We start from the raw sequence: 25,342 nt of genomic DNA, 5'->3' as shown, positions 1-25,342 counted from the left end.
TTTGTTTTCTTAGTTAAGAAATTAGTTCTTACTGCTTTTTTGTGGAAATCAGCATTTCCATATTTTCTTCTCTATCCGTTGGCTTTTCCTCTTCCTTTCTGCTTTTCCTAAGCTATTCAATAGACAGCCATTTTACTTTCTTTTCTTTTTTACATTTCAGGATAATTTTATTTTCCTCCATCTTTAAAAATGAATCTCTTCAGAAAATTTTGTTCAGCAGGTCTAATCTATTAGAAATATATTCTTCATTTTTACCACATAATCATATGGAACATTGCAGAGGTTGTGCCTTCTTGATTTGATGATACTATGTTTTATTTAGTTTAAGTCGTAATTTTTCATGGAGTTTATTATCTGAGCTGCAGTCAGCACCAGCACTTGTTTTTGCTTACTCAATACAGCTTCTCTATTGTTGCTTAGACAACAGATACTCAATTTGATTTTGGTTGTCCGTCAAGTGATAAAAATATTTGCTATAAACATTTAATTTTCCCAGTACACTCTTTCCCACATACAGTTTTTGTAATTGAAAAACTGAAAATATTTTTCCAAGGCAAATCAGGACAGCTCTTGTTAGCATCCAAGAGAAAGAATGTGTATGGGAATCTATATACAGAAGTTTGGAGGGCGAGGGTTACTTGTCACTAAGTATTTTGTCAGGCTTCCTATGGAATTATTTCCTTTGGATTGCTTTTGGGATTTAGTATGTATTCTGTGCCAGAATCTGATTCCAGTTCCCATGTCTAGAAAACAAGATTGCCAAGATATTTGTTAAGTCATTGGAACCTAACTATGAAGTCAGTATGAGAAAATTTGCTTCTACAGTAATAACAAGAAAATCAGATTTTATACTTATGGTATTTCATTAGCAAAGTTTGTCGAGATCTAATCATCCAAGAAATACAAAGAATATTTTAAAGTAACCCATTGTTCTCTATTTCACGCTTAGCATGTATTTATATTCTGATGTATACTCTGTACACCAGTGTGGAATGTTAGCAGTCGTTCACATTGTAAATATACTGGAAACATCATTATTAATATCCAGTAATATAAATCCCTACAGGTGCTTTCCTCTGACTAAAAAAAAAAAAAGAGTTTGATATTCAGCCCCATTCAGATGGCATTCCATGGAGAGCTTCAATTATCTTAGATTGGAGAGGAATGTGCATGTTAATCTTTTGCTTTGGTGGGTTTCTTTGTGAGTTCTTGCCTCACGTCTCCTGTTTTTGGGAGTGGGGAATTTCACACCTCTACCATCCTCAATGAAATGCCAATCCAGCTGTGAGTGCTGAGATTTGACTATGATTAATATGTCAGCCTAGTTTCATTTTTGGAACTAATTAGTATAGAACATATGCTAATAAATGCAGGTGCAGCCATCCAGTATGGGTGCTTAGTTGCACACATTTGGGAACTCAATTCATTTTCTGGAAGAAAACAATAAATTAGAGATTCACATTTTCTATTGAAATAAATGAAGGTGTTGCAGTGGTAAAACCCAGAGAAGCTTGTTCTGAGCTTGTTATGTCCATTCAGAGCTATCCTTGGAAGGAAAGTTTTCTAGGTAACACGGTTAGAGAAACAGAAACTTAGATCATAATTCTTCCAACAGCATTTTGCTAAAAAGTTCAGTTAGCAATTGCTAACATGCAAATGCTTGCTCTGAAATTAGAATAATTGATCTGTGTTCCATCTTACAGGATTGATTTATATATGTGTCCTATTCTCTCTCTTTCTCTCTCTCTCTCTCCCCGCCCCCCAGTATCTGTACCTGATCGTTGGTCAGCTCAGGAAAGGAAAGGCCCCCGGTCCGGAGCTGACCTTATTTCCCCAAAACTAATGAAGAATAATATCAAAGGCTGGACTCAGATTCTGCCATACCCTTTAACACTCAGGCCTGGAAACCATACTAGACTTTAGGGTTCCAGACGCTGCCACATTTTTCCCCTGAGGGGAAGAAGGGGGGTTGAGGGTTATGGTAACATTCTTCAAGCAGTCAAGGTCGGATGGTGTTCACATCTGCAGGAAGAGTGGCAAGAAGATATTCGAATGAACTGGGAGAACGTGGGACCATGTGACCAGCAAAGGGGTTAGGGGGGTGGGACTCTTGGGGTTTGTATAACTGGGAAAAGAATCCGGAAGTTCAGTTTTGAAATTTCACTCATCGTGTGCCAGTTTCCTCATGCTAGTAAAGAACTCTGAAAGACAATGGCTTCTGAGGTTTTTTTATGCAGAAGAGGTTTTTCTGGAACCTTGACATTAACTATATTTTGCACCACTGGATGTATCCGTGAGGATTGGGCCTAGCAATTATAGTTCTAATCTTCAAGAAGGGAAAGAGAGAGATGATCCTGCTAGCAGCAGGTCAATTAGCTGCTCAGCATAATGATGCTAAGCATCCCATGATAAATTTAAGGACTGGCTAATCAGGAAAATCTAATAGCAGAAGAGCAGGCCAGTTTCAGAGAAGGTAGAGGCATTATTGATCAATGCTTGATCCTATAGTACTTGACTGAAAAATATACAACCAACAATGTGGCATTATTCTATATTGCCTTCCTGGATCTTAAGGCAATCTTTGATTCTCTATCCAGGATCAAACTATGGGAGAAACTGGAAGCCTCATCAGTTGAGTGTTTACTTTTCTACTTATCTGAGTTCTGCACACTAAAATAACTTGTAAGGTCAATACAATATGCATCTCTTAGTCGATTAAAACTCAAAAGGAGATCAAACAGGAATGCATTCCCCCCCCTTCCCGCTTTTGAACTTTTATACCAATAGTATTGTGAGATGCCCAAACAATTCAAATATTCATTCCCCCCCCCAAGTTATGGGACACAGCATAGCTCTGCTGCTCCTTGCAGACAGTGCTGTAGTTATTTCCAGAACACCAATGAATTTTAAAAGAGCTCTGAAGCACTGGCCCGATACTGCAAAAATAATCATCTGGAAATAAAATATCAGAAAAACAAGATTAGGCCTTTGCCGAAAGGCCAAAGCTCCATTCATGGAGCATTAATGGTCATAGGATAGAGCAAGTAAACTGCTTTAAGTGTTTAGGAATAATAAGCAGAGATGAGTATGTCCTTGGACAAAGATCTGTCAATATAATTTTACCACTCCAGGCTTTTTCAGGCTAGGACACCAGCCCAGTTTTTCTATAGGACTTTGGTTGGCCTTCCAGGTTTTTGATTTGCCACCTTGAAGGGGGTACAATCAGAATTCATCAGAGCAGCTCTCCAGATAACTCGCTGTGTCTCAAAATTAGTTATGATAAAAGTTGAAATAAAAGTTGTGTCTTCCTTTCACAAATCTTGGGTTAAAGCTTAACTTCTATCCTCAAGCCCTAGTGCCATTAATTTTTCAGGACAATTTTCAGCCTTTCTGGATTAAGCTTGTTGTATCTAAACTCCATCTGGGCTTCTCTCTCTTCTTGTTACAATACATGGACAGGTGAAACAAACCCTGAATCAAGTAATAGAAGATACTGGGTATTAGGCAGACCTATGGAAAGTCCCAGCCTTCCTGTAAGGTGCTGCCATTTACCTCACAGACAGAAACACCCAGCCATCAGAAAGGTCATTCATTTCGAATATGGGCCACTCCAACTTTAACTTGACTCCAACTTCTTCTAGGCTTCCTATCTTTGGACTTTCATTACAGTGCCCTTTACACCGTTCACAAATTTGAGTTCATCTGCAAGGAGGGGGAGAATAAAATAAAAATAAATCAATTGTCATACCAAAGAAAGGGAGTGAAGAAGAAATTGTACTAGACTTCTTTCTTATTTGAACCAAAAAGATGATCTGATTCAAACATGATTGAACAAAGTATATAACTAGTGAAAAGAAGTTTAACAGTCAATGGTTGTTAGTACTAGGCTTGTAACAAGGTATTTTTATTTCCACAGATTGCCTGTGAAGCTATAATATTTTGGGGAGGTACAAGAGAATGATCTAAAGAGCTGGAAAAGGAGCTGAAAAAAGAGAGAATGGTAAATATTTAAAAAATAATCGGAAGGTAGTGTAGATTTATCTTTACCTATTTTCAAAGATAGAACTAGTACAAAAATGCTTGTCTGCAAACTAACTGAAATTTGCATTCCCTTCTTTGATCATTCGTAATTTTCTTTGTATGCTTTCATGCTTTCTCTCAAAAATTATAAATATTTTTTTTTAAATGATTTTTTCTTTATTCAGGACTTTTCTATATGCATATTTGTAACATTTTTTCCAATTTCCATTAGCCTATAAATTTGAAATACTGTAAGTAATTCTGTATAATACATATAACCTTATTCGTATAACCTTGGCATACGCTTTATGTGAATTTCTCTAATTGTGTATGGATTTTTGAGCTGAAAAACTATAACACAAAACTCTTCCAATTAACATAAATTAGTTTAAAAATATGTATCTGACTAAAAAATTTCCCATCTCTATTTGAAAATGTCATGATTGTAGATTAGTTTATTTTCTCCTGCATTAAATAAAAACAAACAAATAAACAAAGGCACACACACACACCCAAAAAAACCCCTACTTTTTTCAAGCTCATTTTTCTTATTCATTCAAGTTAAAGAAATGGAGATTTAGATATATCCTTATCAAAATCAAACCAAATGAAATTCTCATCACTGCAAATTCAATAGGTATTGCTATGGTTTCCTTTATAAGAAGATAGATAGATAGATAGATAGATAGATAGATAGATAGATAGATAGATAGATAGATAGATAGATGGATGGATGGATGGATGGATGGATGGATGGATGGATGGATGGATGGATGGATGGATGGATGGATGGATGGATGATGGGTGGATGATAGGCAGGCAGGTAGACAGACAATGCCTCCAAGTCATTGTTGACTCCTGATGACTGCTTGGACAATCTCTGCATTTTTTTGATAAGTTTTTAGAATGTGTTTCCTGTTGTCTGTTTCCCAGGACCAAGAGAGAGTGACTGACGCAAAGTCATCCAGCTGGCTTTATGCCTAAAGCTAAACTAAAGGTCTCTTACATTCGAGGCACTCTTAAGAATAAAACATCTATTAAAAATACTTGGCTATCTAGAGTCAGCATATCAATAATGATCAAGTACCCAAACATTTTGATCAAAGCATTACACCCTTTCTTGAAAAAATGAAAGAATTAAATGTGTGGGGTTTTTTTTTTTTTTTAAAAATGGTCCCATTCTTTTATTTTAAATATTACATTACCTCCATTGTGTTCAAAATTCTCATTAAATTTTGAAGGACCAGATGTAGCAACCATTAGCTATGGAGAATAAAGCAGGTCCATTTAGAATTTAAATGGGGGCACAAGATGCATTTGTTGGTCCACAAATATTTTAACACTAGTTCCCATTTGTTATTTATTTTTGACAGGAAACACGTACCCTCATTGTACATATTTTTTCAGTAGTTCAACCCCAAATCAGCCTTTCTTGGCAATGGTGGCCTCTTTCCTAAATCATCACACAGATGATAGAATTTGTGAAAAATGTGAGAAAAAAATCATCTATTCTAAGATATTAAAAATTTTAACAAATGGAAGATGGTAGGATAATATGTATACACGTAGTCCTCGACTTGCGACCACAATTGAGCCCAAAATTTCTGTTGTTAAGTGCGACATTTGTTCATTGAGTTTTGCCCCATTTTACAACCTTTCTGGCCACAATTGTTAAATAAATCATTCCAGTTGATAATTTAGTAACACGGTTGTTAAGTGAATCTAGCTTCCTCGTTGATTTTATTCATTATTTATTTATTTATTTAAATTTTTATACCGCCCTTCTCCTGAAGGACTCAGGGCGGTGTACAGCCAAAAATAAAAACAGCAAGTATACAAAGTTAAAATATCAATTTAAAATACCTATTCCATAATGGCCGAATTAAAACCGTCAGATTGACCTAACCTAAAATACCCCATATAAAATTACAAAGGATTAAAACTTTAAAATTTAGAATTTAAAAAAATCAGTCCAATCCCGCTTGAATAAATAAATGAGTTTTTAATTCCCGGCGAAAGGTCCGAAGGTCAGATATTTGGCGTAAACTGGGGGGAAGGTCGTTCCAGAGCGTAGGTGCTCCAACAGAGAAGGCCCTCCCCCTGGGGGCCGCCAGCCGGCATTGCTTGGCGGACGGCACCCTGAGGAGACCCTCTCTGTGAGAGCGTACGGGTCGATGGGAGGCATAAGGTACCAGCAGGCGGTCCCGTAAGTACCCAGGCCCTAAGCCATTTTGCTTGTCAAAAGGTTGCAAAAGGGGATCACATGACCTTGGGACACAGCAACCATCATAAGTATGAACCAATTGCCAAGCATCTGAATTTTGATCTCATGAACATAGGGATGCTACAAAGGTTTTAAGTGTAAAAAATGATAAGTCACTTTTTCAGTGCTGTTTTAACTTTGAACAGTCACTAAATGAACTGTTGTAAGTTGAGGACTACCTGTATTTTTATATTGGGTATTTTAAGAGTGTAACTGTCCAGCATTACTATACTTGTGTCAATGATACTGGCATGCATTTGAACACAGTTGTGTATTTGGGGGCTCTTTTCATGTCCCTGGAAGGAGCTGGAGTGAAGGACAGGAGTTCAACCCGGCCTCATGCAAGCACCCAGATCTTGAACACTGCTTGCTAACCTCCAACCTAGCATCCTAACCACATGAGCCACTGTGCTCCACTTGTTCCAAAGTTATCAGTCCATAGTAAAAAATATAATGTGCAATCTAATGTGGAATTTAATCCTGTGAAAATATAAATAATTGTTTCTTCACTCTCACAGAGAAAAAACTGAAAAATGGCATGTATGCTCTTATAAGATTTCTGTCATAGGTTGTATGCTCTTAATGTAAACTACCTTATGAAAAATAATATTACTCTTTTCACCCACAGTTGTAGTTATTTATCAGCATAGTGCAGTTTTTCTTAAAATCTCCTTTTCAGTTTCCTGTCTTTTGATATTGAATGTAAGTCGAATATGCTAAAAGTCTTGAAAGCTGACTACATGTCCCATGCTGTGATTTTTGGCTTCCTGCATATGGTAACATAGTACCACAAGCTGTGAATTCATGAAAGAATAGAATTACTTTTGATTTCTCACCAAATTTAATAGCAATATTTCAAACATCTGTGTCTAAAGGTCTTGGCCATACCAAATCTGCAGCTGTTCAGTGGAAATCTGCTGAAATAATAAAATGGTGAGAAATACAATATCAAAACCAAGATTCCTCATCACTTTTCTCAGGCAACTGTAAGGGTGGAACTTTAAATGAATCATTTCTTCATGTATTCATGATGTAACATGACATTTGTCAGAAAGATTAACACTGATGTATTGATCATAACCTTTTCACAGTTACTTTTTGAGTTAATACTTGTAAAAATCTGACGCAGTTCATCTGGAGAAACCTGGTTGTCTATATATCATTAAGAAAATTAGTTCAGCATATCTAGTAGTTAAAAACTATAAAAGAGACATAGGAAAGTGCTATCAATAGCTATCAGTGCAGTGTTTGAAAAAGGATCACACATCCCACTTTATGGACAGTCTGAAGCGAGATGCCAAAACCTGTGGTGATCAGAATAATGTTTTATAATAAATTGCTGACAACTGTAAAAAAAAATTGTTTGTTATAGGAATAGTTAAAGGGATATAGTTCAATTAAAAAAAACTATACCACAATATCAGATTAGAGTTTATAGAGCTGGTGCTGCTATCAAGTTGACAAACCTAACAAACTTCATCTGATTAAGACATTGTATTAGGATCTGATGATACTTTTAAGCACGTGGGTTATAAGTACACTAGCTGCTATTTTATATTTTCCCAATTTCTAGTTTGTAATGAGCTTGTATAACTAGGTGAACTGTTGCTGGTATTTCTTGAGTTTGTTGCAATGAAATTGCTATGCTTTCTAATTTTTGCACAATTAAATAAATGATAAGGTGAAATAATGTATGTTAATTAATTCTCTTGCTGTGAATCATATTTATCATATTTGCCATATTTATAAGGCAAAGGAAACTACTTAAAAATCTAGATAACTTGCACTGTTTTAGATGCTTTGCCTTCTGTTCACATATAATCCGCACTTTTTTCAAATATCAAAATACAGCCTATTCTCGAAATGGTGCAGTAATCCAGAAATAATAACAATTATTTTAATATTTTGGTACCTAACAGAGCAAGCTTAAGTTTAGGTTGGAGTGCTCTGACATGTACAATTACACTGCTGGCCTGCATAACAAAAATAAGGACAAAGAGACATTTGTCCTCTCCGTGTTCTATGAAATTGTTTCTTTGTGTACTTTTGGACAAAGCTACTCTCTGGTGCAAGGAGTGAGAAGGGACAGAGAGCAAACAGCTGATGTACATTCCAACTCAGTTCACGGACACGGTAGCCAACTAGAGGGAACTTTGGATCCATTAGATCAGTGTTTCTCAATATCAGCACCTTTAAGATATGTGGATTTCAAGTCCCAAAATTCCCCAGGCAGCCTGCTGGCTGAGGAATTCTGGGAGTTGACATTCATACATTTTAAACTTGCTGAGATGGAGAAACTGCATTAGCTTCTAAGCTATTTTAGCCAGATCCACCCCTAGGCACATGTCTGGAAGCTTTCTGGTGACTGGAATTTCCTGACCTCAGAAAAAAAAGCTAATCTCACCACTGACAAGGAAAAAGGATCTGATATCAAGTTTCTTCCTCCAAGGATAGTATTTTCTTTCTGCCACAAAGGCAGACACCAATGTATCTAATGGTCCCTGGAATGCCACCCTGTGTTGGGACCATACATCTTTTTCTTATCATATACGCATCTTGTTCTTTAATAAAAACTTTATTAAGGTAAATTTACATTTTTGACATCTTGCGTTGTCACGTTTGTGTAGAATCTAAGCCACGCATGACTCCAATAAATATTTCAAAATGTCTTTGTGTGCTGGTCATTATGAGACTTAATGATATAGCATTTCTTCAAACCATTCCAAATTCATAATTGTATTACTTCTGATTTTCATTTTAACCCCTTGCAGATACTTCGCAAAAATTAGGAGGAGCTTCTACCAACAGATGTACGGCTGTAACTCTAATGAAACATTGCTTGGAAACTTCATGACAGGTACATTGGAAGTTTTGCAAGCACAGGTTTATTCACACTTATGGAGTCAAGTTGTTGTAATTTGTATCATTCCAATTTCTGTTTTTATGAGATTTATGGTTTTTATAATTTTACTGTAGTTATGAGTATGCCTAAAGTTGTGCTGAAACACGATTAATCCAGCAGATAGACTGATTTCAGTATGAGAAGCCTAAAAAGCTGTTTTTCAATTCTGCTGAAATCAGTTGGACTTAATTTTGGCTAGAACAACTTATTCTCAGTTAATGCGCATAGTGTATTAAATAATAACAAATCAGATAATGTCCTGAGACTGGTAGAGATTTATGACATCATTATTCTGCTTTGATTATGTAGCATTATCAAACATTCTATTTATTATACTAAAATAATCAAAACATATTTAAATAAACTAACAGTATTCATTTTGACCTTCAGCCTTCCAAACAAAGATTGTTTCTAATTAACAGGCTTAAATATGCCACTTGGCATAACTGTTAAATATTCTGTACCATACAGCATTCCTGTTTTCAATTTAGGTCAAGCTATCAGGATGATGAAAAGAATCGAAGATGGAAGATGAGATGCTCTATTTCACATATACGCCCTCTGGAAGGGCTGGCAAAGGCAACCACTTAAATTAAGCTCAGGTCATCAGACAAGATATTTAATCTATTCCTAAGACAGACAACTTCTACAGCTGAAATCCCTATGGCCTTTAAAGCAACACAATGAACTACTTTGTCGTGTACTCCTGTCAAGTCATGTTAGGTTCCTTGGTTTTTAGAAGTGATATTTCATGTACTCTTATGAGCAAATTGCTCAGAGCAAGGAAAAGTGTTTTGGTTTATTTATGACCTACTAACCTTAAATAAAGAAAAAGAAGAAGTTTCAGCCAATGTGAATGTTCTCAGAAGCCTGGAGATACGAAATGTACATAAAATAAATCTGGCATTTGTAGCACAGACTAGCAAAAGGCACACATGGCCAATCCACAGGGTTTCTTTAAAAAAGAAGATGGAAACCAGATGATGGAAGACGTAGGGGTGAAAGTCACTCTTAACCAATAAATAATATAAAACGCAGACTATAGAACTGAAAGTTTAGAAGCAAGCAGAGATTTTCAGATTGTATTCAAGGTGAGAAACAAACAGAAGAATGGATGGTAATACTGAGCTTTCAAGTATGTTATTAGTAAAAAGAAATGGAAATGAAAAGCAGCCAGCTCTATTGTTAGGAAATACAATCTCAAGACTAACAACTAAGGAACTCATTTGTCTGATAGATATCATGGAAATAAAATAATAAACTCGGGGAGGGAGAAACTATAGGAAAAAGAAAATAAATAAAAATATAAAAAGGAAGAATATAATACCAATAGCACTTAGACTTATCAGCCTATAGTGCTTTACAGCACTTTCTGAGAAGTTTACAAATGTCAATAGTGATATGTTAACTATGAATCATGAATCAGGATCTATTCATGTGGCTCTTGATGAATACACGCATATACATTTAAAAAGCCTACACATAAAAATAAAAGTTTTGCCTGTTTCTTTAGCTGATTATCATAGTCTTGGTAGTAACCAGAGCAAGAGAGGAAAAATAATCAGGAACTCTCCCTAATCTCTTAGGGAAGGCAATACTATCTGTTTCATTTTGGATAAGGAACAAAAATAACCTATTTTTGTTGGACACTTTAAAGAAAATGAATAGGAAAAGTCAGGAAATAAAATATCACAAATTATTCAAAAACCAAGTATTGTAAAATTTAAATACCTTGTATAAAATTACATCATCCTTAAACTGTTGACATAAATAACCGAATAAAATTCTACTTTATAAATTCAATCCATATTGCTAAGAATCTGTTTTGATTTACATAGCTCATAAAATTGAAATATAAATTCTATACAAAAATAAACTTAAATTTTGGATATGATACCAATATATGTACACACATGGATGGTTTCCAGATTGAATTTAAATCTGTATTAAATTTACAATTATTTTAGACATCAAAGCATACTCCCAGAAATTCACTAGGGATTCTTCCATTGAAGGGATCAGGTAACCTTTCCGGAAAGAGCAATGTAATGTCCTTGCAACAATTATATGTAATGTTAATTCAGTATACCAAAGAAGAAAAACGTTTATTAAGTATTTGAAATGGGAATTCAGTTGTTAAGATTTGCTTCATTCTAGCTTAATCATTTACAGAATTGTTGAGCATTAATTGTTGAGAATTATTGTCAGGTGGCAAGCCCATTGCCTTCAAATTTATATCTGCCTTAGGCATAATTAACAGAATAGAATAGCAGAATTGGAAGGGACCTTGCAGGTTTTCTAGTCCAATCCCCAGCTCAGGCAGGAAACCATATACCAGGGCTGTGAAACTCCCGGCCCATGGGCCAGATGAATCATGTGCTGACCATGCCCACACTCCGCTTAGCGAAGGGAGAAAAAGTCCCGATATGTCATGTGACAGCTCCGTGACGACATGGGTTTGACACCCCTGTCCTATACCATTTCAGACAAATGGTTCTCCAATCTATACTTAAAAACTTCCAATGTTGGAGCATTCACAACTCCTGGAGGCAAGTTGTTCCACTGATCAATTGTTCTGTCAGGAAATTTCTCCTTAATTCTAGGAGGTTGTTGTCTCCTGGATTAGTTTCCATCCATTGCTTCTTTGTCCTGCCTTCAGGTGCTTTGGAGAATAGCTTGACTTCCTCTTCTTTGTGGCAACCCCTGAGATACTGGAGCACTGCTATCATGTCACCCCTTGTTCTTTTTTTCATTAAACTAGACATACTCAATTCCAGCAACCATTTGTTTTATGTTTTAGCCTCCAGTTCTCTATTAGGCAATAATACTGTCAAATATTTATTGCAAAAATGTATATACAAGGATAAATGCACAATCATTACAAGAGTTAAAGATGTCAATTTGGAGCCAGTATTATAACAGCGGTGCTATTTTTTAGATCTAATAATGGACTATACTTATAATTTTCAGTTTACATTTGGTTTGGTTTATTTTATTTTAATAGAGAGACACATTGCTCTGATGTAATGTTTTTCTTCAGGGATTTATGGATATTTTTCTCTGTTTTTAAATCCCCAAACAGGGAAAGTTTAGATTTTTTTGACCATTAAATATAGTGCAGCAGTGCTTTGTTGAGAATTCGTCAGTAGATGGATTTGATAATAAATGTTGTGGAAACAATGATTTTTTAAGTAGAATTAATCTACGAAATTGAAAATGATGTCTTTTTTTACATTTTCCTTCACTTTAGACATTTAAGGATGGATACTATGAAGTCTTTTCGAATTCTGCTTCTTCTGGTTGCTTCAGTGAACATTCAACGCTGTCGGTGAGTTTGGGATTAAAGTGAAAACCATCGACCGTTGATTGTACCCTCCAGCTAACCATCCTCCTCATTGCTTCATGCTTTCAGAATTTCACTGAAGATAGCCATAAAGCCAACACCCGAGATGTTTTTTTGTGTCTTCCCTTGCAGAATTTCATTTAGGTCCACACAAAAAAGGTCACAATCAACATTCATTGCTGTCGGTGGGTTTAACTTTGTGGACAAGCTCACTGAACAATGAATGCAACTGTGGCCCCACTTTTTACAGTCACAGCCAAGAAGAATATTGCTTTAGAATGTAGCACCTGACGTGGATAACTATGAGTGAAAGCTTTGGATCAAGAGACTGAGTTACATTCCAGCTGTGTGTTTAAAATATTTGTTTTGTTTGTCAGGAAATGCAAAATGCTATCCATGGCATTTCATTACAATATATCAAAAAAGTGTGTTCTTTTTCTCTACTAATTGTTAGCTGGATTACAGATTCTCCAAACAAGAAAAGAAAACATGTCAAATTGAGGGGTAAAATGAATTTATCCAACTTTGGTATGATTAAACCCAGTAAGTCTTATAGAACAAATGATTATTGCTAAAATCAACTTTTCATTTCTTTCAGTTTCTTGCAAAAAGTCCAAAAGATGTTTCCAAGAAGAAATAAAATTTGTTGAAGTATTTTATTTAATCAAGGCTGTCAATTTAGCCATCTCTATCAATTCTATGAGCTTCTACCATTCTTCCATTGTAGATATTTGTAAGTCCTTTCACTTTCAGCATATAAATGACTTCTCATTATCATATATAAAAAACAAAATTCCATAAAATGTTTTCCATTTGTTTGTGTGTTAAGCCCAAAAGAAAAGCTTCTGGTTTCAAATATACATTGAGTTTTAAAATCTTCTGCATCAAAATACATATCTGATCCCAATATTTTCTACTTTTGTTCCATGTCCAAATATGAAAAAATATTTTCTCAGCTTGATTAAATTTCTGACACATACTTGAAATTCCATTATACATTTTTACAATTTATCTGGGGTCTTGTATCAACCATATATCGTTTTATAAAAATTATTTTTAAGATTATAATTCAGTGTAAATATACCCTTTCCCTTTCCCTTTGGTTCGCCTGTATATTATATCCCAAAAAATTTGCCCATTTTAATATACAATCCTTAACTTGTACAGCCTGTATTTCCATTTTTTGTAAAAGTTTGTACACTTTAGGAATCATATGATCATCATTTGTACAGAGTTCTGCAACAAACTCAGTTTTACCCTTTTTAAATTCATAATCCTTCTTATTCAACTTAATTATTTCCATTAGCTGAAGATAATGAAACCAATGGCGTGTGAAACCTTCCAACTCCCAGTCTTCTCTTGTTTTTAGGTACAATGCTCCTTGGGAAAAATTCAGAAAATCAGATAAGTTCACCATTTTTGTTTAATTATCATCTCCCTTCTAAAAACACTTAGGCTGGCAACCATAAAGGGTTTTCAAGAGACTATTTTGCCTTACACCTATTCCAAATTCTAATATAGCACAACTAATAAAATCATTTTTGAAATTTACTTTCACTTTAACTTTGTTGTACCACAGATAATAATACCATTCAAATCTTAATTCATGACCTTCCAATATCCAAAACCCTCCTGTTTCTTAAAGTCACAATTCTTTCATCCAAACTAAACAGTAAGTACCAATGAAGGAGAATATTCGTAGCTTAAAATAAGGGGGATGTCATCTGATGTTAACTTATGATGTTACCTAGTTTGGGTAATGAAACGTCTGCAAAAAAATAAATAAGTTTCAAAATGTGGTAAACCTAGTCCCCCTCTTTCTTTGGTGTGGATAGTGAATGTTCAGCTGTATGGTAAAGCCTTCTGATTGGGACAGACTTGCACAAATGAGTTCTCAAAAAACTGAAAGGAAAATATTTAGTACCTTGGAGTTTTGGTTTCTCCATATTGCACTATGACAAAAGTTTATTTAAATTTTGTTCTTTAATTACATACTTTTTGCAATTCACAGATCAACTTACATGTACTTGGCATCAAAAGTTTGCATCTGCATATGTTATTCTAATTTCTATTGAATATTTTGTTTCAATAATATAGATTCCTCATTTTCCAACAGCTAGGGTTTTTTTCATTAAAGTATTGACAACAATAAACCCTTGCCAAAAGACTTACTTTAAAAAAAAACCTATGAGATCTTTTTGTTCTTGTAAGATTCAAAGCAATACTTTCCAAGTGAATGTAACAAATTAGCACACAAGATAGTTAATTTCAGAACATAGCACATATGATTTTAATTACTACAGAAATAACCCACTGTACACTGATGCAGTTGTAATTATTTTTAATTATCTCTTCTTTATCATAGTAAAGGAATCAAAGGCAGGCACTGAGACATCTTAAGAAAAAGAATATTTGCATAGCTAAGTGAACATTAGCTAAGTGAATATCAGATTGAAATACTGATATTTGACAATAGTTCAATTTCTAGAAGGAAAATTCTGGGTATAAAGATTTATGAATTTAAAAATGTGTATTAAAAATAGAATGGGTATTTTTTCTTTATTCTGTCATTTAATCTGACCGACTAAATATTTAAAATATTACCCTTTCAAGTGATCAATGTCTCAAGCTGCATTGTATTTCCTGCAATATGTGATAATATTAAAATGAAATACTCATTATTGTGGAATAAAGAAAAGGGACCACCTGTCCTTAGAGCTGCTGGGGAATGTGTTTACAATTTCTCAACGCAGTTTATTTTTTACTAGCTGTGCCAGAGGACTCAGCAGCAATTGTCATTTGCACTGTGGGTACTTCAGCAAGGGATGTACCATCTATACGCAGACTAGCCGCATGCAGTTCAGAGGACCTTTGGAGAGTTCAAGTTCTCTCTGAAGCAGCAAAATATATGCAGAATCAGTGCCAAAAGACAATGCCTGCTTTGAAGCCATCTCCATTTTGTCCTGGAGAGGTGGGGGGGGACGACACACAACAGGATTATTTTTTGATAGAGTGAAATAAAATAAATAGTTGAGAGATAAGGTTCACAGTATGAAAAATGTTTGAAAAGTGGACCCTGAAAAGGATGGAAGATGTTGAATTTCAGCTTAAACTCCACAGGTAAGTTTGCAGCATTTAAACCCACGGGTCTACAGTCATGTCAGAATAACATAGTAATCCCAGATTTAGAATCTTTAGAGGAAGTTATGAAAAAGAAATTTGCCAAAGGTATGAACTTTAGCAGAGGTTAAAAGAGGTGACAATTCAGGAAAGGCTTCTGATTGATACAGCAGTATTGTGGGAGGCCTGCATATTCTCTTGGTACTTTGCTCATGAAATATAAAGCCCACTTTAATCAATACTTCCAAGAAAGCATGGAGAAAACAGATGCTGTAATTACTTGGCATTAAAATCTGGGCTACATGATCTCTAAACTGGAACTTCTAGGCATTGCTAGACTCCTCTATAAATATGGTAATTTTGTTTTCAAGTTATCTTGGACATGGTTTTCTCCAATTTTTGAATTATATGGTGTATGAAGAAATATATAGTCCTGAACCTATCCCCAAAGGGGGTAGGTTCTGACTATTCCCAAAATTGAGGTGTTCTGAGAAATGAAAATCTATTTTTAGTAGAATTTAGAAGTACCCATCACTACACAGTAACATTAGCCATTAGCCAAAGCTAACCAAAAGCTTTCCTTGTCCAGTAACATATTTTCCACAGTGATCAACCACATTTTTCTAGGAAACTCACATGTATACAATGTTCATATTCTCCAACGTTTGGTATTCAAAGTATATTGCCACTTAAAGATAATTTATTAACTTTGATCTATAATATATCTGCTGTTAGTGACAAATTACTCTGAATCTGAAGTATGAATATTTGCATAGTATTTTTTTTACTGAACCATGATGGTGCAGTGGTTAGATTGCAGGCTAACTCTGCCCACAGCCAGGAGTTCAATCTGACAGGCTCAAGGCTGATTCAGCATTTGATCTCTCCAAGGTTGGTAAAATGAGGATCCAGATTGTTGGGAGCAATATGTTGACATTTGTAAACCACTCAGAGAGTGCCGTAAAGCACTATGGGCCACTATATAAAAATCTAAATTCTATTGTTATTTATTTATTGTAGTAAGTACCGTATATAGTCAGATTTGTAAATAGGTGTAAAACTGTTCCATTCTTATATATGAACATTGTATCTTGTGGGTCTTGTTTTTAAAACATTTTCTAGCAAAGGTGAAAAATATGCTTTCAAAATAAAATATATCCAAATATTTCAAAATATAGTAAGTCAATCCTGAAGTTATTGAATACCTCTTAGCAATCAAAGGATGCACTTTTTCATTTATGTTTTTTCATCACCTGACAAAACCCACTTTCTTTGATAGTCGGGGAGTAAAATTGGTAGTTAAATATGTAAATGATTTAGTATCTTTATTTTACTGCTCTATTTATTTAAAAAAAATATGGATAAAATTTCAACAACATTTTTAACAATTCTAGATTTTATTTTATTTTTTGTATTTATTTTGTTATAGTCACGTAGAGGAATTCAGTAAGTTAACAGCAGATAAAAGACAAAAGCATAGTTTATGACATAGTCATTAATACAACAAAGTATGTCTGCTTTAATTCTATGAACTTACAGTAAAGTAAGTTCAAAGAAAATACCCTGTTTCCTCCAAAATAAGACATCCCCTGATAATAAGCCCAGTTAGGCTTTTTAGCTTTTTGATGAATCAAAAAGAGGGCTCTGAAAATATTTACAGACCCCTCACATCCTGGACAGCAACTATACCCTCAAAACGACACTACGGAGCACTGCACACCAAAACAACTAGACACAAGAACAGTTTCTTCCCGAATGCCATCACTCTGCTAAACGAATAATTCCCTCAACACTGTCAAACTACTGACTAAATCTGCACTACTATTAATCTCATCGTTCCCATCACCCATCTCCTTCCACTTATGACTGTAACTTTGTTGCTTGTATTCTTACGATTTATACTGATATTGTTTCCTGATTGCTTATTTGTAGCCTATGACTGTCATTAAGTGTTGTATCATTAAGTGTTAAATTTTTACCCTATGACTCATTAAGTGTTGTAAGTGTTGTACCTTGATGAAGGTATCTTTTCTTTTATGTACACTGAGAGCATATGCACCGAGACAAATTCCTTGTGTGTCCAATCACACTTGGCCAATAAAAATTCTATTCTATTCTATTCTATTCTATTCTATGAACTTACAGTAAAGTAAGTTCATAGAAAATACCCTGTTTCCTCCAAAATAAGACATCCCCTGATAATAAGCCCAATCGGACTTTTGAGCTCATGGCAATAAGGCCAAGCACTTATTTCAGGGTTCAAAAAAAATATAAAGACAGGGTCTTATTTTCGGGGAAACAAGATAATACTGTTGTCATAATAGCAGCTTTATGTAGAGTAGAAAGTTGCCTGGATAACCTGTTAAATGAAAAGTTTGAAGGCACATCCTTGTATCCTTATTTTTAAAAATGCAATGTAACAATATATACCCTATGGATTCAATATGCCGTCACAAAGTTAAAGGGTCAAAAAAGGGCTTTCTCAAAATAAAAATTAAAAACCTATTATACACCATGCTATAAACTGAAATTGTGAATTAAGGATCCTTAGCACTTTATGTTTTCTTTTTGGGGAATCAACTAAACAACCCATGCCCTGTTGGGTCATTGTTTCAGAAACCCTTACTTAAACAGAAACAGAATGACCAAGGCTAGACGAAAAAGCAGTGGGAGCAGGAGCAACTTCCAACTTCATGCCAGCTTCCCCATTGAGTTTCCTTGTGGGAATCTTGCAGCAAGCATTGTAAATCTCCCCTTTCCCTTCCCAGCAGAGAAGTAAATGGCTACTGCTGGGTGAGAGAAGGAACAAGGAATTGTAAGACTGCCTGGGAAGCTCACAAAATGTTGACACTGATCATGTGAGTGCAGCAGCAGCCAAGAGCACTAAAGCAGCCAGAACTTCCCCGAATTTCATTCCCTTGGGAGTCATGGGCCCTGACTATTGGACACATTCTTTAGATTAGTCCATTTGAGAGATACATTGGTTCAGAAATCATTGCCTATGATGCACCATTTCTGGAAGAGAAAATGCTAGCAAACACCAGTGTGTTTCCTTCGTAAAACTCAAAACTTCCAGAATGGAGGCAAAAGCAAAGTGAATGTCAGCATTCTGAAAGGCTCAGAATGCTAGAATTTTCACTGGATTTGAGGTCTCTGGTGTGTCAATGGATTTCTTGGCATGTTAGAGGAAAAGACTCCTGCAAATGTCAGCATTTTCATAGGGAGAGGGCCCAGGCCCTGTTTCTCTCCCTAGCCCACCATGCTTAAAAGGTCCATATTCTGTCTCAGACAGTCTTAATGACCTACACAATCGCTGAACAATTGCAACTGGGAGAGCCAGGATTGCAGTCACTGAGTAAAGTCACGTTGCATCTTGTTTTGTATTACTATATCATGTATCATTAAGTGTTAAATTTGTACCCTATGACTATCATTAATCATTAAGTGTTGTACCTTGATGAAGGTATCTTTTCTTTTATGTACTCTGAGATCATATGCACCAAGACAAATTCCTTGTGTGTCCAATCACACTTGGCCAATAAAATATTCTATTTTAATGACTGCTTCACTCAATGCCTGAGATTATGGGCCCAATTGTGGTTGTAGGTTGAATGCTATGTGAATTCATTGTATATATGAGGCTTGGATAGAAATTCAGCATTATCCTTCATTACAGAAACCAGAAAAAATGATGCAGTAGTTGTGAAAATCATTTTGTTAAAGGCTAGCTAAGCCACATTCCTACAAGATAGCAAAGGGTGTCTTATAAAGACAGGCTGAATACTTTTAAGCACAGGAAATTCATTGTGCAAATGAAATTTCTTCCAAAACCTGCAGAAATCAATGAAAACTCTATTACTTGGTGAAGCTGTGAAACAGTTGTACACATCATCACACAAAAAGTTGTGCTTTTCTGCCCATGGGAACTCATGCAGATCATTACTTTATTCTAGATTACCTTAACTGTAAAATTCTTATTAGGAGCAAGGAAATATGCATTGTCCATTTAGATGGATAAAGGAAATGTTCACCCACAGCCCAAATGCAATTTCCTGAAACACTGCATTGCAAATAAAGTATAGTCAATAATTTTTGGGATGCCTGGTCACAGTGCTATCAGTATACTACTCTATGTTGAATATTGGTTTTGTGATTTGGGTATAAAATCTATCAACTTCCAGGATAGTGCCTTTATCAAAAACTGATAGGGAAGATCCTTGATATTAGCAAATAATAATTGCTTAAGATGTTCATTGTTGTTTATAATCCCCAAATTCCAATTTCGGAATTCCAATTCCTTCCAAAACAGTCTCATTGAATTTTCTGGGTGTAAGTTGTCTGAAACACATGGAGGATAATATATGCATTTATTCTATAGTTCTTATTGGTTATCTGTGTCACAGAAAATACAGGCTAAAAATTCTCAATTAGCCATTGTTAGAGTGAAGAATAATAACCATGTGGATCATTTCTCAGGATACTGGCTTCCTTCCTAACCTATTTTTTTTTCTTTATGCTTGCCTAACACAAATATAAAATAGTTAGCTAGAACTGTTCCAAATCAGTGGCCTAGAAGTTGTGCAATCAAGTGCCTTTGGCTTTTGTGAAAATGTGTTGAACAAATCATCTTTTGAAATGCTGATTAAAAATATCTCTATTTAGCTTTATGGGCATCCAAAGGACCTTGCTGCTTTCATGAAAACAATGAAACCATATTGCTACAATCTATGCCCTTTTTGGGTATATGTGTAACACCATAATGCATCAAAAACCGAAGGGGCTTATGCTACAATGCCATGACACCGTTTTTTGCCTTCTGATTCTCATTGTTAGTTCTGCAAATTCCATTACTTCATCTACTTTATAATAGTGACAGTAACAATAAAGTTTAAGGCATACAAAAATGCAATTAGCAAATTCAACTTTCAGTGTTACATAAATATTAACAAACCATATTTTCTCAACAGTTAAAAATATGAACTGCCTGCCTAAAATGGCTTGAAGGTTGCATCATTTACAAAACAACATAAGAAACCGTGTCGGAGTTTTCTCAAAAAGATGCTTAAAATAAGGAAATCCAGAAGGAGCAAAGGCACTAAGCATCTAAGTAACAATGCTTGGGTTGAATTAATTGCCAAGAAGCATTCTGAGGTAAATTAAGGTTAATATTATGCTCTGCAAATTTTATAAAGTGCTGCAACAGAGCCTAACAAATTCAAGGAGAAGCACATTCTAAAATTCTCAGTTAATTTATAAACCAAGCTAAATATTAAAGCTTGAAAGTGAAAAAAATTCACATTTTCAACAGGGTGTTGTACTCTATGCATGAAATTTTCAAAGGGCGATTCTGCCAAATAAAGTTGTTTAATACCAATAATTTACTGAAAATAATATAAATGGATAAAAAAGTCTCTGCAATACAGCTTAGCTCCAAAATTCAGTTCACATTAATAATATTTACTGTATCTTGTTCCTGTTCTGTAAGGATATCCTGGATTATCTATCTAGGTTTTGCTTTCTTTATGTCAAAGTTAAAGATACATTGATCAACTGAGAAATCATCCAGAAATTACTAAACTCAGATTTTAAAAAAATCAGAACACAATTTAAAAAACTAATGATCTAGAGCAGAGGTGTCAAACTCAAGGCCCGGGGACCAGATCTGGCCCACAGGGTATTTAGATCTGGCCCACAGGGATGCCCTGGAAACAGCAAAGCCTGCGATGCTTCTGCCAGCAAAAACGGGCTCCCAAGCTCCGTTATTGGTTACCACAGCCTCCTACAACCCTCTGCCAGTGAAAACAGAGCTCAGGAGGGCTGCTCTGTTTTCACAGGCAGAGGGTTGCAGGAGGCGGTGGCAGCCAAAAACAGAGCTTGGGACCCTGTTTTCACAGGCAGAGCGCTCGGGCCATCACAGGCGCCCCCCCAACAGGAGTGACATCGAGCTGACCATGCCCACCCTGGCCACGCCTACCCCACTCCCCTGAGATCAAACACAACCCTGATGCAGCCATCAATGAAATTGAGTTTGACACCCCTGATCTAGAGATTAAATAGAGTGGGGCCCAGATTAATAAAGGTAATCCTTGGTTTACTATTACAATTAACTCCAAAATTTCAGTTGCTAAGCGAAATATATGTTACGTGAGTTTTTCCCTATTGTATGATCTTTCTTGTTAACGGTTGTTAAGTGAATCACTGCAGTTAAGTTAGTAACATGGTTGTTAAGTGAATATGATTTCCCTATTGACTTTGCTTGCCTGGGACATTGCAACTGTGATAAATATGAGTCAGTTGGCAAACGTCTTGAGTTTTGATCACAAGACCAGGGGATGCTGCAATGGTTATGTGAAAAACAGTCGTAAGTCACTTTTTTCAGTGCCATTGTAACAGAATGGTCACTAAACAAATGGTTGTAAGTTGAGGACTTCCTGTATTTGTTTCCCCAAGATGCAGAACACTGAAAGCCCGTAATATCTCAAAATTCACCTTTAGAAAAGGTTTCAAAAGTGCTCAAAACATTCATAGAAATTATAGCAACTGAATTCCAACCATTTTGAGTTAAAAGGTTTTTATATCAGGTAAGATGCTAATATTATCAGAACCTGGACAGTCAGCATTGTATGCATATTGTTAAAAAGGATAATCTGATAAAGCAGCAGAGAAAATCTCAGGGCCTACTATGGCTGTTGGAGCCACTTCAGCTCCAAATACATGAGTGAAGTGACATTAGCACCTCTATAACTGTCTGGTTCGGTTCTGCAACCCAACAAGAAAGACACAGACTTCAGAGGATAATTAGAACTGCAGAAAAAATAATTGCTACCAACCTGCCTTCCATTGAGGACCTGCATACTGCACAAATCAAGAATCAAGAGGGATATTTACAGACCCCTCACATCCAGGACATAAACTGTTTCAACTCCTACCCTCAAAACGACGTTATAGAGCACTGACACCAGAACAACTAGACACAAGAACAGTTTTTTCCCGAAGGCCATCACTCTGCTAAACAAATAATTCCCTCAACACTGTCAAACTATTTACTAAATCTGCACTACTATTAATCTTATCGTTCCCATCACTAATCTCCTTCCACTTATGACTGTATGACTGTAACTTTGTTGCTGGCAATCCTTATGATTTATATTGATATATTGACCATCATTTGTGTTGTAAATGTTGTACCTTGATGAACATATCTTTTCTTTTATGTACACTGAGAGTGTATGCACCAAGACAAATTCCTTGTGTGTCCAATCACACTTGGCCAATAAAAAATTCTATTCTATTCTATTATGAGAAAGTGTCATTGTACCTTTTTGGTTAGAAGCAAGACACTGATGTATCCAAGCCTCAAATGAAGTGAAATGTTCCTTTGAGGACTTACACCAGCCTCAAGTCCACATTTGGATATGAGGCTGTAGTTAGGATCTGATTCCTTTTTTGGGAAGGACCGTGATATAAAATCTCACTAAAATATTCACAACTGGAGTTAAGAGTCTGTTAGAGCAACCAACAATTAATTCATAAAGTGTCACAGATCGATCTGCACTATCCACTATTTCTTAAGAAAGAGAACCAGAACTGTGGGAGTTTCACATTCCATAAAAAATATTTTTTAACAAATTTTTCTGGTCTATCCTGTCCAGGAATTACTTTAGATAAAAAAATATTATATTGCTCAGTGTCTTTTTAACATCTAAAAGCCAGTAACTTGCTAGACTTCTCATTATATTTACAGGATTATTTCCTAATACGATTCAATTAAAATTCTGTTTTGAAAATATGAAGCTTATTCATTCATACTCACTTAGACACTATGACTTGTACTTTGCCTATTACCAAATTCAAAGCAAGGGGGGGGGAAATGAAGCTAACTCACTCCTTGCTAATTTTTCTCCTTTTTAATGCTATTTGTGTATTCTTTAATATACACTTCCTTGCTGAATCTTACTTGCCTTGAGAAGTGGGAGGGGACTTGACTTCTACCTTTAAAAGTTCTTAATTAATTGTATTTACTTCTGAACATTCAAGTAGACCTGTTTTTTAACTATGGAAAGCAGTCCTTACAGAATTGCTGAATGAACTGAGAATGTTTCAGCCTGAAGTGAACACACCGGGGAATTCAACGGAAGCAAAGAGAGGGAGTGACAAAATCCTGACATTGCCAATAACAGCCTTGTCAAAATTACAGTCTTGCAGCCATTAATTTCTCCCAACTTGTCTTTATAATGAAGCTTGAACATTTCTCCGTAGGAGCCCATGACTGAGATGAGAGCTGAGTCGGAGCCAGGTTTTGTGTCTCAGATGCCAACATTCACATTTTTTAGACATATAAACCAACAAAGCTGAAAAAAAGAAACATATCAGCGCCACCTTTTTCTCCCAAGCTGGAAAAGATTCAGTAACAAAAAGGCCCAACCTTACAAAAAGCTTTGTCAAAGGAAAAATAATTATCTTGAGTTAATTTATCATTTAGAGGAAAGAAAAAAAAAGGCTAAATTAACTACTTTACAACCGGTCTCCCTCCCACATTATAATGATAAGGGAAGGAAGAGGAAAGGAACTACAAATCTCATCACTTCTGGCTACAGGAGATGGCACAGGTGGTTGCCCCAAATGTCAATAACACCATCTGATGTGTAAATCATTTTAATTATCAAGTACAATCAGTGCTAATTGATGCATTTCTGCTGAAACAAGGCACAATGACAAACTCACTCCTACAGAATGGTTTTACCCTTATCTTAACTACCTCTCATTATGCAGACAATTGCAGGTGGAGATAAGACAGGTGTGGTCTTGAGTAGCTCCAAAAAGAGTTAAAAACAGACACCAATCTATCAGCTGAGTCTTGGTTAGTATCACTTAGGGTCACTTGGGGCCTTAATCCTGGCTAAGAAAGAAAATAAAGTCTTCATATTCACAGACTACCTCATCTCTTGTAATTCATATAAGAAAAATAAGGGGCCTAACTACAATGTATAGATACTTAACCATGATTTATTCCATAACCGGATATAAAAATCCAGTTTTTTTAAGATGTTCTCTGGTGAAATTCCAGTGTCTCTCATTTTTGTCAGTAATGGATAAGCTTCTGGGAACTTGGAACTGAACTAAATCTGAGAAACTCTCAAATAAGCCTCTGTAATAAATTACAGTTGAATACATGTTTTGCAAAGTAACTGTTAAATCAGCCAGGCATATGGTAGGCTACTATATAGAAATGTATATTTTCAAGAAAAAATAATATTTCCACAACAATCAGAATTTTAAGAGCTGCTGTAACTTTCCTGTAATTGCTACTTTTTCGGCTTAAGCAAACTTGGAATTTTTGGTTCTCTACTGTTTATCTCTCTCTTTTCTTCCCCCCCCCCCTCCTTTTGGCTGCATGCAATTTGGCTTCCTATTTATAGTTCGTATGTCTCTGAAAACATTAAATTAACTTTTGGATGAAGGTCATGTTTAGATTTTGGTCTACAGGGACATTAAATAAATCCCTTGGAGTTTAATTCAGATTTATCCCCATAATGGGGTAAAGGGGGTTATGCATTCTTTTACTAAGACAAAATATGACAAAAATAAAAACTCGTTTTTCATCTTTCAGAGTAGTATTAGAAATAAAATTGAGGCCTAAAACAAACAATTATACCTTTGGCTTTCATGTCACTTTACATCACTGTATAATCAG

General features: G+C 35.5%; 1 long non-coding RNA gene across 3 annotated transcripts in view; it reads left to right on the top strand.

The window, feature by feature from the left end:
• Positions 1 to 22,949, top strand: part of LOC131194597 (uncharacterized) — a 131,344-nt gene extending 108,395 nt beyond the window's left edge. For all 3 annotated transcript variants that reach the window (XR_009154235.1, XR_009154236.1, XR_009154237.1), the window contains 3 exons: positions 3,917 to 4,000; positions 9,055 to 9,140; positions 13,127 to 22,949. This is a non-coding gene — a long non-coding RNA (uncharacterized LOC131194597). The remainder of the gene's footprint in view (positions 1 to 3,916; positions 4,001 to 9,054; positions 9,141 to 13,126) is intronic.
• Positions 22,950 to 25,342: the final 2,393 nt, after the last annotated feature.

This window comes from Ahaetulla prasina, chromosome 3 (assembly GCF_028640845.1).
Source record: "Ahaetulla prasina isolate Xishuangbanna chromosome 3, ASM2864084v1, whole genome shotgun sequence".
In the NCBI taxonomy this organism is placed as follows: domain Eukaryota; kingdom Metazoa; phylum Chordata; class Lepidosauria; order Squamata; family Colubridae; genus Ahaetulla; species Ahaetulla prasina.
This window is presented reverse-complemented; position numbering and strand designations above follow the sequence as displayed.